This window comes from Hydra vulgaris, chromosome 12, assembly GCF_038396675.1.
Source record: "Hydra vulgaris chromosome 12, alternate assembly HydraT2T_AEP".
NCBI classification, from domain to species: Eukaryota; Metazoa; Cnidaria; class Hydrozoa; order Anthoathecata; family Hydridae; genus Hydra; species Hydra vulgaris.
In genome coordinates, this window is record NC_088931.1 from 85,170,242 (window position 1) to 85,188,241 (window position 18,000).

Here is an 18,000-nt window from a genome sequence, read left to right on the forward strand (position 1 = left end):
AAAGGTAAATTTTTATATTGCGCGATAAGCTCATTGCGTTTATAAGATTGCGTGCTATTTAAGGTGGTGTCTTGAAATATGATTCGCAATAAATTGTGATGGTGCTCGTCTTTGCTAACAGATGTAAATCAGGCGAAAGGGTTGACAGTTCAAAAATGTCATGTATCGGCCGCCGGCATTCAAAAGTTTAGTAATTGGAATACATTGGTAATATGATCTTATTTGAAACAGCGTGAGGAAGTAATAAAAGGTAATCGCAATCTCGAGGTACGTATTCCTTCTACGTTAGTTCTTGTTACGTTACTAAGCCGCGCTTATTGTTCGGTTGAGTGCGCATTGAATAGAAGAGATGATTTAAAGTTTTAGTGAAAAATAAAAATTTGTCAGATATTCGTTATTCAAGCTATTCACAATGTTCCAATTTCTTTTTTACTAATTAAGATCTGAGATTCAAATATAAATTTAATTTAAAATAGGACACGACGGAAACTCATCTGTTTGCAAAACATTAATGAAAAATGCTTGAAACAATTGAAAGCAGGCAATTTATGCCTTCGTTTAATAAATGTTATAGAAAAATATATCAACAGCATTCGATTTCGTCTAGTAAAAAAGTTTAAACCAATACAAATTATACATCTAACTGTTATTGCTAAATCTTCTTAAACAACTGACGGAAAGAAAATCACCTAAAAAATCTATTTTCAAAACGATCAAATTAGCGAGAATATAAATAATATATTTTTTTTAAACACCCAATAATTACATAAATTGTAGGTGACCCTTAACTGTATTGCTGGCCAGCAGCCGTGTTAGCGCACTTGCCTCGAATACAAAGGATCTGTAATTCAAACCCCACCTCTGAACAAACTTAGCGACAGCGGTTAGGAAGGAGGCGTGAACTTCACAATAAACGTTCATCCACGGTGCTCAATGATAAGACCGTAAGGACTTCTTGGGGGCACCTAAATAAAAATTAAAAAAGTTCCACTCCCAAATGCTAAAAAATTTTTACTATATGTTGTTTACTGCGTTTTTTTATACCAGAAGTTAGAGAGTCTATACAAGTTATGATATTTTACATTAAATTCTGTTTTACAAGGACCATTACCACAGTAGGTTTGTAGCGGTCATAGTTGTACCTTAACTCGTAAAATTTACCTACCTGTTTAAAAATCAAGCAGAAAATAGCTTCTCTGTTTTTGAAGAACTTGATAAAATAAAATATCCGAAAAAAAAAACAGTGTACTAGCGCCAATTCGTTATTGTAATGTATTTCGGTATTCGGTGTCGATGTAATTTGTCATACATAATTTATTTTATTTAATCATTAGCTTATGACAGCATTAACCAAATCAAAAATTTTTTTGCAACAAAATTTAATTGCAAAAAAAAAAAATTTTTAATTTGGTGCTGATATAAACTAATGACTGTATAAAATAAATATGATTCTGCAGATAAACAACAGGGTAATGACTTTTACAGTTTTTGACTTTACTTTAAATGCTATTAGCAGCTCGGACTTGCCATTTAGAAGAACTGCTCAGTTTATTTTGAAAATACTTTTGTTCAATTAAAACCCTCTTTGTTCTGAGCAACTAAAACCTGGGATTTTTGCTGGGAACCTGGAAACAAACAAAGAAAAAAATAAGTAATAAACTTTTCAATAATAAAAGTTATTGCTGATGGAGGTTACACGGATTTTTTTTATTACTTTTTTCGCAGCACAACATATTTTACTAAAGAAAAATATTTTTTAATTTTTCTAAGACTTAAACTTAAGAAACATAAACAAAGTTATTTGTTTATGTTATTGTTTTTTAACAAATCCTTTGTTTTCTTGAATAAAAATGTTTATATAACAAAACGTTTTTTATACCTTGTTTTTCTTTCATCCTACTCGAAAAGTTGAAAAAAAGAAAAACACAGCTTTCTCGAGTTAAATTTCTATATTATAAAGATATTGGAAAACTAAAAATGTGGAACCACAAAAAACGAAGGAGAAAAGGCGATGGTGAAAAAAAGCAGTTTTTTTAAGGAGCAAAAGAATTACGGTCATGGGATTTTTAATCAGTTATTAAAAAAGAGTTAAAGCAATCAGATTTTTTTTTAAATCTTCTAGATAGAAATGCTGATCTAAATTTTTTTAACGAAATTATCTGAATTTAATTGCATTTGTTTTTATATAAACGAAATTAAAAATTAAATAATGATTTTTACGTAATTGTAACATGGTGCTGATTTTAAAAATGATTTAATCAGGGCCGTCTCGAGTAAGGTAGGGGGCGTAGGTGGTGTTTAACTCCCCAACTCCAGTGTCGGCAAATTTGGACCCTAGATTCCGCAATATTGGATCTGTTGTTGGCAGTCGGTAAATATTAGTCCACAAGGACCATTTAGTCGGCAAAATATTTTTATTGTAGGACTTAGTCGGCAAAAAATAGATACGTCACCCCCCATTTAAGATCTCTTCAGGATGGCCCTGCCTTTGATTACCTGGTTTTTATCCAATTATTTCATATTTGGATTAAATTGAAATTATTGGATTAAATTACTTGGACCCCTGCTGTTTTTAATTTATATTAATGATGTTTATTTGTCTTCAAAAATATTTACTTATATTATTTTTGCTGATGACACAAATGTTTTCTTTTCTGACTCAAATTTAAAAAATATTTTTTATATTGTAAACACAGAATTAATATATCTTAATGAGTGGTTTGAAGCAAATAAACTTTCATTAAATATTGAAAAAACGAAATATATTTTGTTTGCTAAGTCATCTAAATCCGAGAACCTTCCACTCAAATTACCTGAACTAACAATTAACAATATTAAAATAAAAAGAGTTTTTTCAATGAAAATACGAGGAATAATTTTCGATGAGAATTTAAATTGGAAAAGCCAAATAAAGCTAGCTGAGAACAAAGTTTCAAAGACCCTGGGGATTATGTACAAGTCAAAACATCTTTTAAATCATTTATGTTTAAAAAATTTATACTTTTCATTTATACATAGTCATAATAACTATTGTAATATTGCCTAGGCAAACAATCATTTATCTTTCCTAAAAATTATTTATACAAAACAAAAGCAAGCAAGTAGATTAGTTTTGGGCGCAAGTAGATACGAAAATGCCGAGCCGTTACTTAAGGAAATAAATGCTCTAAATGTATACAAACTAAATATATACCATAACTTGTTATTTATGTTTAAACTTCAAAATGAAATGATTCCAAAATATTTTTTTATAAGTTTCACTCGAATTAATCATAAATATGAAACAAGACATTCAATGAGTAATTACTACATCCCACTAACATCACTCAAAAAATCTGACTTCTCGACTATATACCGGGGACCACGCTTGTGGAATTCGGTTCTTGACGAAAATATGAAAAAAATAAAATCATTTAACTACATTTAAAAGAACTGTAAAAAAACACTTACTAAATTTAAACATTACGTACATTCTCTCATTTTTTAAAAAAAAAATCGAAATAATTTTTAATTTTTACTTTTTTATGAACTTTATTTAATTTTAATATTGTATTGAATATGTATATGAAGCGAATTAATTTTTTTTTTGTTGTTGTTTATTGCCTTTAATATGTATACGAATATGTACAGATTTGTAATTTTTTATTTGTTATTTTATATTTTAACTTTATCTTAAATTTCTTCTTTTTTTAACTTTAAGTTCTTTTTTTAACTTTAAGTTCTTTTTTAACCTTCTAAAATTTCTAACCAAATTTTTATTTTTTTTTAAACTTATTAATTTCACTCTTTTATTTAATATCGGAAGATGTAAAATTTAATTGTATTTTTTTGTATTTCACAAAGGGGCTTGATGATAAGTCATTTTGACTTCTACTTGCCCCAGTCAGCTTGTAATTAAATATATTTGTTTAAATTTATAGATAACATTGTAAAATGTGTAAAATGACGAAAAAATAAATAAATAAATAAATAAAAAATAAAAAAATTAAAGTTAATATAATTGAATTGAGTTCGCATTGGATTATATAATCCACTGCGGAACAATAATAAACGTGAAAGAGAAGTTTTTTTCGTAAAAAGTAATTTTTTGTATAAATTTCGACGCGATATGAAAGTTTTTCACATGGGGTTTTTAATTTCAATGAGGTTTTAATAATCTAACTGATCCTCAAGAAATCAAAAAAATCTACTTTATAAGCTGTTGCTATAGCCAGTTTTTTACAAAAAAAAAAAAAAAAAGCAGAAAATATTTTTTAATAGGATATTTAAACCTAGACTGTTTTGATTGTCACGAAAATGACAGGTTTAAAACTTTCTATAACAAATTATCCAAAATAATACCAATAATCAACTAATCAACTCGAATTACAAATAGCGATACCAATAATTAATCAATCAGAATTATAAATTTTTCATCGTCATTTTCCTATACTTTTTTTCATATACATGGATTCTAAACGAGAGAACCATAAAATGTAACAATAAAAAAATGATGTCCGACAGTAAAACCTTAATTCTGGGATAAATATTATCCCATCACCTTTTTAAAACATTCTACGAAGTGTGTAATGTAAATTTTCCAAATGAAATAATTCTAAAAACCAAAGACACATTATCTCTTTGGATTCCTAAAGATACTAAAAAATCTTCAAAAATTAGGCAAAAACTGAAAAATGCTAAATATTTAAAATCTAAATCAGAAAAACATAAAATAAATTACCAAACCTGCGTTTTGGTACCTGCAAACCTGCAAAATTCGCAAAAATGCTGACAAAAAGAACTATCCCGACTTGCTCTATAAACACAAACGTGGTTTAAAGCACGTTCGAAAAAATAATGAAAGAAATCACAGTGAAAATGAAAACTTATGCTACCTCGCTGCCACATACATTAAAAAACGGAAAAAGTATATTAAACCAATCAAATGATATTGTAATTAAATTGATAAAATTTTTTTGCAACCTTTGGAACAAAATTATATAATAATATTCCATACACATAGGATAAATATGTTAATTTTTATTTATTTTTTATTTACTTATTTCGTTCTTTGGAAATAAGCTTTGCAATGTTTTACAACATAACCGTATAAAGTTTTAAAAAATTCCGACTGGAGCTGGCAGAAGACATGGTCTTATCATCCATTGTTACAAATTTAGATATAATCATGTATATAATAAACATGCATAAACTATTTTTTTTTTTCTTTTTTTTTCTTTTTTTTTTTCATTTTTGATTTTTATTTTTTATTTTTTATTTTTTACGTCAATATAATATCATAACTTTGAAATCCATACACATTGAAAAAAATACATAAAATTCATAAAATATGCCCAGAGGTAGGTGATTTTTGCGGTGTTGAACCACGAATCTCAAAAAAAATAAAAATATAAACGTATTGCGTCAATACATAAGATATTAAATAACTAAGGTTAAATAAAGTTTCGATTATAAACAATTACTAACTTACTTTAAAAGTAAGTTAGTAATTGTTTATAATCGAAATTGAATATGTGTTATTTTGTTGTACGTTTAAAATGCAAAGTGGAAGTTAAAGTCTTTATATTACTTGTTAGAATCGAGTTCCACAATAGTGGCCCTCTGCAAGATATTGAGAATTCAGCTTGTTTTAATAAAGTTTTTGATATCACAAAGATGTTAACAAGTTGTTTATTGAAACAAAATGTTATTGAAACGAATTGAGTCTGGAAAATGTTTGGTAGTAGTAGATTCTTTAACTTAAAGATAAAAAGTAGTATGTTGAGAATATTTACTACAAAGACATTAAGTACTTCAAGTTCTCTTAGTAGAGGTTTGGCACTGGTGTACCTGTTTGCGTTTAATATTAAGCGACATGCATGTTTTTATTTTTTGTAAACTGCATTTAACTTTGTTGGATAAGTAATCGCCCAGATTATGTTACAGTAATTGATGCAGCTGTGAATAAAACAGAAATAAATATTTTTTAAACATGTCGTATTAAGAAGATGCTTTGATTTATACATACTTCCAATAATTTTAGATATTTTCTTTTCCACTTTTGATATGATTACTCCAGCTAATACTTTCATTAAGAATCATACCTAAAAAGTTGATTGAGTATTCTCTTTTAAGTTTAGTTTTGTCGATAAGCAGTTCAGGAAGTTTTAAGGGGAGGGTGTCTAAACCAAAAGATTTTGTTAAAAGAATATATTGGCTTTTTTTACGTTTAGCGAGAGTTTGTTGAGCTTAAACCAGTTGTTTAGATTTTCGAGTTCTTAATTAACTGTAACAAACATAAAGTTAATGTTTTTGTGGCTAAAAAATACTTGCGTATCGTTAGCAAAGAGAACAAAGTTGAGTTTATTGGATGATGAGAAGATATCATTAATATAAACAAGGAATAGCAATGGCTCTAGAATTGATCCTTGCGAGACCCCACAGGTAATACTTTTAGGTTGTGTAACAGTATTTCCATACGATAATGCTAGTCTTTGATTATTAAGGTAGGAGCGAAACCATTTTAAGTTTTTATTTTTTATTCTATAATTATCTAGTTTATACAGAAGAATCTCATAGTCAACAGTGTCAAATGTTTTTGAAAGATCAAGGAATATCCCTAGAATGTATTTATTTTTATCGAATCCATTCAAAATTTCATTTACAAGTTTGACTACAGCGTGATTAACTAGAAAGTTTTAGAGTCTATTGTGCATTATGTGCTCTTAAATTTTTAAAAAAACAGGGTTAAATAGAAATGAGTCTATTGTTAGAAGCCATAGAATCATCCCCGCTTTTAGATACAGGAACAACTTTAGCCATCTTAAGCTGGTCAGAAAATATCCCGTGATTTAAAGACATGTTGTAAATATGCAGAAGGGGATGTTCAATAATATCGTAGACACTTTTTAGAAGTTTTTTTTTTTTTAGAAACTTTTCATAGAGTTTTTGTTTTTTTTTAGAAGATTTGATGAGCCCATTTGTCATTCAAGAACTTTGTAAGCTTTTGAGCTTTGTTTTCCTTCCAATCTTCGGAAACGCTATTTCGTACAGTCTTAAGAATGTGTGTTTAAAGATATCTTAATACGAATTGCAAAAACACAAATACGGTTGTATTTGTGTTTTTGCAATTCGTAATCTGACCTCAGTTTTCTTTTAATAAGTCACTTCGAAACTTTGTTATATTTTTTATATTTGTTTGTCTTTTAATTACAGTTAGTTTCTTTTTCTTTTGTATTGTTGAAATGGTTAAGCGAAAAAAATTGGAATATGGTCACTTATGTCAGACCTTATTATTCCGCTTTGAATGTTGTACTTTATAGAATTGTTTGAAAAGATGTTATCGATAAAGGATGCGGTTTGTCGAGTTACACGTGTCGGCTTATTTATTAAAAATACTATGTAGTACTGAAGGAGGTTATTTAGAAATCGTTCGGCAGTATTATTAAGTTTTATTTTTAAAAGATCCAGATTAAAATCTCCCAATATGTATATTTGCTTGTGTTTAGTTAGTTTTATATAATGAGTTAAATGTTTTTTAAAGTTTTTATATTGTCACCAGGTGGTCTACATATTGCAGTTATAAACGCGTTTGTTTCATCTTGGTTTATTGATTTAACCGTAAAAAGATCGCAGTTTGCGTTTAGTACACTAAAGTGTTTTAGCTTTTTGAATTAAAGAGTATTATGTATGAAAAAATATAAACCTCCACCATTTCATCTACTCCGAGTTTGATGGAGAGCTATATATCCTTGTATTTGAAAATTTGAGTTTAAAATATCATTGTCTCTACACCATGTTTCTATATGATATATTACCTTAAATTTGTTATTTATGTCATGTAGCATTGCTTTAAAGTTTTCAAAATTTTTACTCATGCTACGTATGTTTAAGGTCAGCGCTGAGAAAGAAGATTGTGACTCTTTTATAAAGCAAGATGCTTCCTCAATACTATAATAATTAGAGTTGAATTTTATGTTTTCAAAAATATTTTTTTCCGAGTTGTTAGTATTAATCAGTAGAAAAGTGTTTTCATTATCAAAATTTTCAAAATATTGTGTTTCAGTTGCTTTGTCTGTCGATGCCATAATAAATATTTGCAACCAAGAAATAAAAATATAAAAAAACTTTATAATAATAGTAATAAAAAAAGTTACTTTTTTTGGATATTGTTTAATTTAATAATTTTGCCATACCTGACAATGACGTTTTCGCCGTTTAGTTTCCTTTCTTTTTACTTCTAAAAACAATTTCTTTCTAATGGTCGCTTTTCCTGTGAATAGTCTTCATTTACATATATATTAAGCCCCTTACGTCGATTAGTTTCTTTTAAGATTTATCCTTATACCTAAGTAGCTTCATGACGATTGTTTTAGATCGCCCTTCTTTTTTTACTCCTGTACGATGTGCCCTTTCGATCTCAGTTCCTTCAACGGCCAACTTTTCAGACAAGAATTTCAGGATCTTTTCCCCCTGTTTTTTCCCATGTTTCATTTTTGATTTCAGGTATGTCGTCAATTCTTAGGTTGCTTCGTCCTGACATATCTTCAGCTATTCTGGACTTTTCGCTGATTATTTTCATCATGTTGTCACCTTCTTTTTTATAATTTTTATTCTTTTTTATACGATCCGGCTCGTCACTGATGATTAGGTCTAGAGTACTTTTTGGTGCGTTTAGCAGAGAGTGTCTATATGTTGGAAAAATTATTACTTTTGATAGGTGATTATCCGCAAGACATGCATGAAAAGCCGTATCGCTAGGCCAGTTTTCAAAAACATGACCTACTGAGGCTACTTTTTCACCTGCGTCTATTTGTTCGTATTTTGTGTGTGCGAAATTAAAATCACCCGTAAACCAGCATACCGCCTTCAATTTAGCTAATGACGCTATTGTCTCAAGGAGCACCGTGTCGTTTAGACCATTGGTCGGTACATTGATCCAAGAAGAATATTCTCCTTGCCAAAAGCAATAGATCGCCAAACTTGTTCAATTCTTATTTAGTTTAGCTGGCTAATTTTGAGTTCACGAGCACTGATACTATTTTTGATGTACAAAGCCACACCACCTCCGCGAGATCCTCGATCTTGTCGATGCAAGTTATAACCTGCCACTTCTGCTTGTGAAAACTCGTTAAACTAAGTCTCTGTTATCTTTTCTTTTTTTTTGCCATATAAATTTAATCAAATCGTAAAACATAATATGTAAACACAAATAGCAGGGGCTAGAAGAAGCCATAGTTTGCCTTATCACCAAGCCCCTTAGTCTACACTGTAAATATAAAACAACAAAAATTAAAAAACGTAATACTATAAATATAAAACGTTTTTCAAAAGACTTTATAAAATAAAAGTTGTAGATCCTAATGTCCTACTTTAACTTTTTATTTTTGTAATGTTTAAGAAAAATTTAAATACAAAAAAAAGAAAAAAAAGCTATTTAGCATAAAAAAACTATATTATTAAAAAACATGCAAGCAAATACACATAATCGTGAAGCTTTCCTTTTACACTAGCATATACCTTGAAATATCTGAATAATTCTTATAAACCTTAAACTTTTATAAAAGAAGAATTGAAGCAATAACAAATGACACGATCTTTTTCTAAGATTGTCAAGTCGGTACAAATTACCAATTGTTGAGAAAGTTTATCAGTAGCAACCCTTAAAACTTCAGGAAAAGCTGAGCGTCGCTCATCAATAGTTTTTGCTTCAATTTGTTCTTAAACTTTTTCAGTGTAGCAATTGTTTAAGTTCATTAGTTAATATTTTATTCCATACTTTTTGCCCTCTATCCAGATCCAGGAATTGGATAGTCTTAAATACTAATTATATTCTGACTTTATTATTACCATGAAAGACAAAGCCCATCATCAAAATTATCTCGTAAAATTAATGATTTGATGTTATCTATAGACAAAAGACTTTTTTTTTACAACTTTTAAGACAAGTGATTGGAAAAATGATTATTTTACAAAAATTTGAAATTAAATAACCATTATAAAGTACACAAAAATAAGTTGCTTTTTTATCAATTTTTTACAATGACTTAAAAAATAGATTAATGAAATTAATAGGAGAAACTCAAGAAGATCATCTAGATTACGAAGCTCGTACAATTTATAGAAAATATTGGCATACCTGTCAAAGCCAAAAATTTTATATAAAAACTGTACAAAAATATTTCTTTTCTCGCGATTCTCAAGGAAGCGTAAGAATTGTGATTCCCTACCTTTTTAAACGATTCCGATTCTTTCTAAAATTACTTTTTTAACGACTTCACATTTTTTTTAAAGCTCCCTTGATAATTGAAATTAAATATACACTCTTTGCCGTTGTAATTTTCTTTGTTTAATTTACGTTAAATTTTCACTTTTGCATTTAATATCATTGTTGAAGTTAAGTAAACTGTGGAAGGAAAACCTTAACAAAAGTAGACATTGCAAATACATAAAAATACTGCCACAAAATTTCAATTGGTATTTGAACCGGCGATAAGTGCTATTATAATAATCTTATTTGCTTGTTTTATTATAATTATTATTGTTTGTATTATTATTTTTATCATTATAAATACTATTTTTATTTCAAAATATTGTATCACTATCATACCAAAATGTAAGAAAAGCGAGGTATGGGGCTATTTTGCGATCAATTTAAATGAAACTAACTCTGCAATATGCAGCTTTTGAAAAAAAGTTATATCCAGGGGTGGTGGCAGAATTTCTGAGTCATACACAACATCGAACACGCTAAAGCATTTAAATGCATCGACATCAAAGAGGAAACACCATTGGGGGCTACAGCACAAGGACAAGCACACAACTTAATATTGGGCATTTTTAAGACCACGAACGTTGAAAAGAGGCATCAATTAACTACGCGGACACGCTATTTATGGAATAAAGTACAAGGAAATATCAAAATACATAGAATTGCTTGACTGGAAAACTTTATTTAATGGCCTCTCAACAAAGGAATGTTACCATGTTTTTTGTCAAAAGAGAGAATAAGCTTGCAAGCTTTATATACCAACTACGAACACTCCGTTTTTTGAAGTTGCCAGTCCATGAGTAACACAGACAAAGTAAAAAGGTAATTAATAAAGAACTTTTTGGGCAAAGTACCGAGCTGCTGAACGCTTTACGCACGAAGTCATTTGTAAAAAATATAACGAATCATGCAAACAGGTTGCGAAAGAAGTTGAAAAAGCAGTGCTAGATTACGAATCAACATTAGTTCAAGCCTCAAAGAATAACCTAAAATTGATTCACGCCTATATTAACAAAATGCAAAAAGTTAAATACCAAATGCAAGTTTTAGAAGACAGTACAGGTGAAAGCGCAGTTGATGAGGAGGAAATATGTAAAATTTTAAATGACTACTTTCAATCGGTTTTCGTAATCGAGCCGAAAAGTTCGATGCCAGATTTCAAACCAAGGTTTGAAATCTGGCATCGAAAGTGACATGTATGACGCAGTTTATTGCACGGGATGAAGTACAGAACAGACTTGAAAACCTCGACGGGAACAAGACAATGGGCATCGACGGCGTCCATCCAAGGCTACTCAAAATGTGTGCAGCAGCGTTTTCCGTTCCACTTACCTTTATTTTGCAGACTTCACTTTCTAAAGGTGAGGTGACAGACAACTGGAAGCGCTCAAATATAACACCGATATTCAAGAAGGGTTAAAAGCATTACAGACCAGAATCACTCACTAGTATCCCTTGTAAAGTTACGGAGTGTTTCGTTGGAGACCAGGTTTTAAATCATTGTATTATAAACGGTCTTATATCAAAAAACTGACACGGTTTTGTTTTCAAAAAGTTGTGCTTGACAAACCTTCTGGAAACACTTGATCTTTTAACAGAAGCTATGTACCAGGAATACGCTACAGACGTAATCTTCACGAATCTGGTAAAAGCCTTTGACAGAGTTCCACACAATAGACTTCTCCACAAAATTCAAAACTACGGAATCAAAGAGAAACTTCACGCATGGATTAAAGTATGGCTCTCAGGAAGGCAGCAGAGAGTCGTAATTGGAGAGCGCACATCAGATTGGAATAATGTTATTAGCGGCGTACCGCAAGGTTCGGTCTTGGGTCCATTACTGTTTATTCTGCACATTAACGATATTCCAGACAAATTGGAACATCAGATCAAACTCTACGCTGATGACAGCAAATATATTGGCGTCATAAAATCTGACCAGGACGCGGAGAGAATGCAAGCAGACTTAGACAAAGCCATTGAATGGTCACATTGCCGGCTCATAAAATTTAATAATTAAAAGTGTAAAGTCATGCATACTGGCCGAGGAATAAAAGTATCAAAATAAGATTATTTCATGCCAGGACCAGACGGTCTGCCACTTGCAATCGAAGTTACTCATTTAGAAAGAGAGATCTTGGAGTGCTTATCTTTGATGATCTTAAATTTAATGCTCATGTTTCAGCAGCTGCGGTGAATGCTGACCGCTCCTTAGGGAGGCTGGAAAAACTTTTCGAAGCCGTGGCTTTTCACTGCGGAAAGTACTATATACCGCGTATGTTTGTCCTCACCTAGAGTACGCTATCCAAGCGTGGTCACCGTACCAACGTGGAGACATAGAAGCGCTAGAAAAAATTCAAAAACCATTTCTGAGAATAAGCATCGCACCGCTGAGCAGCGAAGAGTCAGTTTAGTCTTACAATATTTTAAGAAAGAAGAATAAGAGGTGATTTAATTCTGATGTTTAAGTTCATGCGTGAAATCGATGAAATAAGCTTTCACGTATCATTCAATCGTCCTTCGTCGTCAAAGTATATTATGTGTGGTCATAATCAAAGACTTGCACGGCAAAGAGTACTCAATTGCATGCCAAGAGAGAAATTCTTCACGAACTATGTTGTTTTGCAGTGGAATACCCTGCCACAAATAGTAATTGATGTGACTTCGGTGAACATGTTCAAAAATTGACTATATGAATATTTTAATCAGTTAAAAGAGAATTTTACAAGATAACTGGAAATAAACTCTCTTCACATATGTTTTCAGTATGCTATTATGTACTCAAAGTATGGTACTTGTGTCACAGATGTGCACGAGTATCTTAAGACTGTTCGTATAGAGGTGCCTGATGCAGTACATCTTCGTTGGTAGTTTAAAAATAGCGAACATTTATGATTTTCCAAAATTCTATAAATTTATTACGGATTGTTGTAAATATTTTAAATTACTAAAAATAAACTAAACTAAACTGTACATCTATAGTTTCCGAAAATTTGCTGATCCAGTTTCTGCAATAGCTATTTATTGTTGGAACAGATCTTTAGCATCTATTTAACCATCTGAAGCAAGGTTTTAGATTTGTTAAATTGTTAAGACCGTCTTCGAGTTAACATTGAAAGCTTCTTTAACTAATGTTTTCTCCTTTTTTGTTAAAAGATTTCATAAATCTATTAAAATTACTTAAAAAATGTTCTATGTATCTCTAATTCTGGTAAAAAAGTTTATGAATGATTTATGAAATAAAAAAATTTTACTTTTAAATTTGCATTTGAATGCAATTATTTAATTTGAACTGCATAAAAAGATTGTTTGCATCCACCATTTTGTTTCCGCCATTTTGTTTTCACCATTTTGTTTCCACCATTTTGTTATGTATGTGGGTAGTTTAATTATTTAGAGCGTACTTGTTACTATCAAGAAAAGGTTTTCTTTGCTGGCGGACGTAAATAATTCTTAATAGTGAACTTAAACACTTATAAAACTTATAAAGAAATATTTGAGTATCTATTCATTTACATGTTTATATTTAAAAACAATATCATTAAATTAAAAATGGCAAGCAAAAAAGTCATTGAAAATGTATTAAAAGAAAAATTCAAGAACAGTACAGGAAAAAGAACAAAAAAATTCAATTCTAAAGATTATTTCTAGAAATGCAACGATTCAAAATGAAAAAATGGATAGAATCTTGAAATCGATAGAGTCGATTACTAAACGTTTGTCATTGGTAGAAGAAAAACAAAAAACTTTACAAAAAACTGTTGAAGGTCCAGGGAAATGTAATAAGTTCACTCAAGATACTTTGATTGATAAAAAATTACATTTCTTTATAGGATCATTCTACGCCAAACGGCCCAATTTCCAAAATCATCCTTACTCGATTATCTCAAAACTTTGATAAAATTTTGTCAGTATGTAGTTAAACATGTTTCATGAACATTGCAAAAATTCAGGTCAAAATGTTGGTTATTTTGGATTTTGTGGTACTTTTTGAAAGGATAACCTAAATATTAATATCAGACGGTAGCTAAAAATCGTACTTTACGGGTCTTATACTTTTGCAATGAACGGGATATATATTTGAAAAACGTAAATTCTTAGTAAACCAAAGGTTTAGATTGTAAATTATATATTACAACTTTCATATTATGCATAGAATTAAGTCTATGGTTCAACAAATAACGTTACAAATTCAACACCATAAGTTTTTATTGTTTTTTTGTAGGGTCATATCTCCAGAACAAAAGGTTTTTCAGTTTTGATTTTTTTCTTAAGGTTCTACGTACTAATATTATGAAATGGATAAAAAATCAGTTTTTGAAAATTGCCCATGTCTGAAAGCCCTAAATAAGTGAAATGCCCTAAAAAAACATTTTTTTTTTTTTTAAGTTATAAGTTTGCCGTTTAAAATAATTACAACTCTAGTATTGGTAAAATATACACATGGCGGGGGCATGAAGAAGACAAAATAGTCTTATCGCCAAGCTCCCAATAATCCGTAAATAATATAGCTATCAAATCTTGTCATTAAAAATGTTATCAAATATAAAAAGAAAAAAAAGAAAGAATTTTTTTTTTTAAAAAAACAAAACAAAAAACAAACAAACACAAAAAAAAAGACAAAAAAATAAATATAATAAATTCTAAAACTTATTTTCAAATATAATTGAACACAAAGCAAAAATAAAAAAGAAACAAACAAACAAAAAAGATATTCGAAACTATATATAAATGTTTTTAATTATTGCGATTAAGAATTCTTAATTAGGAAATATAATGAAAAGAATTTAAACTTCTATAGCAAGACCTTTAGTTTTTCATAAAAAGAAAATAAAAAATAAGTTTTTTAGTGAACAAAGTTTTTAAATCTTTGCAAATAAAATGAAAATATACTATACAATATTTTAAAGGCCAACAAATAAATATAGCTCTAGAAGAAGTCCTTCATGTTTTGATTAATTAAAATTATTTCTTTTAGTTTTGATTTAAAAATATTTATGTTTGCAAGCGTTTTGATGTCATTTCTTATTACTTTACTCCATAGTTGTGGGCCTCTAGTTGTGATGGAAAACTTTGTGGCTTCAAAGTGATTTTTAGCTTGAACATAATTATTGTTTGCATGTCTAGTAAGGTATTTGTGCAGTATTTTTTTAAATAGTGTTTTAAAAATATTTGGTATCGTATCGTTATTGATTTTATACATAAAAATTAAATGATGATATATATTTATTTGGTAAACATTTAAGATTTTTAGATTAATAAATAGTGGTTGTGAATGAGAGAGACGGTCTGCGTTGGATATTATTCTTATGGCATGTTTTTGTTTGTTAAATAGTTAGTTTAGTTTTTTTTTATTGGTGCTGCACCAAGCAATGTTAGTATAATTGAGATAACAATGAATAAAAGAGAAGTAGATATATTTTAAGCAAGTTTGATTTAGATAAGGTTTTACCTTATAAAGTATGTAGGGATGGCAAAAATCCCGGATATTCTCAATCCCGGGATTTCGGGATTACAAATTTGTCCCCGGGAAATCCCGGGAAATCCCGGGATTGAATGAAAAACTTACAATCATAGAAGATAAAGCCTGCGAAAAACTTTTAATTATCAAACACTATTATATGATTAATTTAACTGATGAAGTAAAGTAATTTAAACTATAAATAACACCTTTACATGATAACACAAAATAACAATGTTTAAAAATAGTATAAGTATACATTAATATATAAGAGTTATAATTCGTTTTGAAAGCTCCACCTTAGAAAACTCAAAGCGTCCATCATTTCATCGTTTAATCGTGTTCGATTTTTAGAGCATAAAAACCCAGCGGCTGAAAATGCTCGTTCAGACTCTACACTTGTTGGTCGTATAGATAGAATATAGTTATACACTTTTTGAAGGTGATCACCTCTTGTGCCACCACTTTCAAATAAAAACATTTCTTTTTGAATCTTAGAAGTTATACTTTCTACCCTTATAGGTGTTGTTCGTATAGCTATCAATCCTTTTTCCATAACTTCGTTTAATTGTTCACTAATTGTTTTGACTTTCTTATCACCTTCGTCGCTTCTTAAAACCTGGTTTAGCTGAACATCACAACTGCTGTCTGCTGCTGATGCTATATCTGCGGGATGAAAACGCTTTATCATGCTTACTATAATCTTTTTATTTTGATTACTTGTATTTGGTACAAAAACATCTGTGATTTTCGTTGATGTAACCTGGCCATTATGAAGATAATAAACTAAGCTACTTAATGGTGTTCTCCTCTCTTTAATTCGGTGACTCAAAGCAGCATACAGTTTATTCCCGATTTCAGATTTTTGTTGTTTTATTTTTGTCAACATAAACTCTAATGCAATGTCAGCTGTAATTAAAGTTGCGTCTCGTCGACAAAGTGCTTCCACAGTGGCTTTAACAGGAGTCAAAAGTGCTTTTAAATTTTAAATAAATAAATTAAGTTTAATCAATTTTTGTTTTTATTTATTGTTTATTACAATCCCGAAATCCCGGGAAATTTTAGAGACTAATCCCGGGATTTCGGGATCATGAATTTGACTGTAATCCCGGGATTGCCATCCCTAAAAGTATGCCAATATTTTTAGAAATTTTATTTTCGATTAATTTTAAATGGTTTATCCATGTGATATTTTCGTCAAGAAGAACACCTAGAAACCTCATTGAGTGTTCTCTTTTTATAAACTGATTCCCGATGCTAATATTTGGGAGCTTTAGAGGAATTTTGTCTCTTTGATAAAAGCGATGAAAAAAAATATACTTAGTTTCGGTTAAGTTTAATGACAATTTATTTGTATTAAACCATTAAGTTACTTTTAACAGTTCTTCGTTGACTCTTTTAAATAGTTTTTATATTACAATGGGAATAAAATAAATTGGTATCGTCAGCAAACAAAACAGAGTCTAAAATATTCGAAGCTCTGCTTAAGTCGTTAACGTAAATTAAAAACAAAAGCGGTCCTAAAATGGATCCTTGAGGAACTCCACAAATCATTGTCCTATTGGCAGTTTTACCACCATCATAAGAAACATACTGCTTTCTATTAGACAAGTAGCTATTAAACCAAACTATATTTGTATTCTTAACTCCGTAATTTACTAGTTTTTTTACTAAGATATGGTGGTCAACTGTGTCGAATATTGAAATATTTGAAGAAAATTTTTATAGGCTTTGTTAGTGCTTTTTATTTGCAATATATTTTCCCAGTTTTCAGAAGATAAAGATTGATTAAAAAGTTCAATAGAAACGTCATTAATGATTCGCTTGGTTATTTTTATTTTTTGCAAGTTTTTTGAGTTTTTACATTTTAGAGTTGCGATAAAAATTGAAAAATGATCCGATATATCAGATATAAATATTCCGGTTTTAACTTTTGTGTCTGTAAATTTGTTTGTAATAATTTGATCAATTGAGGTTGCACTATTTTTGGTAATTCTAGTTGGTTTATTTATGGTTGGAATAAATCTATTTTGAAATACTAAATTAAGAAAATTTCTGACGTTTTTATTTGAGTCATATTCTAGTACATTTAAATTCAAATCGCCTACAAGGTAAACGCATTTACTACAAACATCTTTATTTGTAATTAAACTTTTTATGTGTTTATCAAATATTTCAATTGACAATGACTCACAATCATTTCTTCAAGTAATTTTTTCCGTATCACCATTGTATCGAAAGAATAATCCTTGTTTATGTAAATATTCGTTCCTTTGAGTTTGTGCGCGTT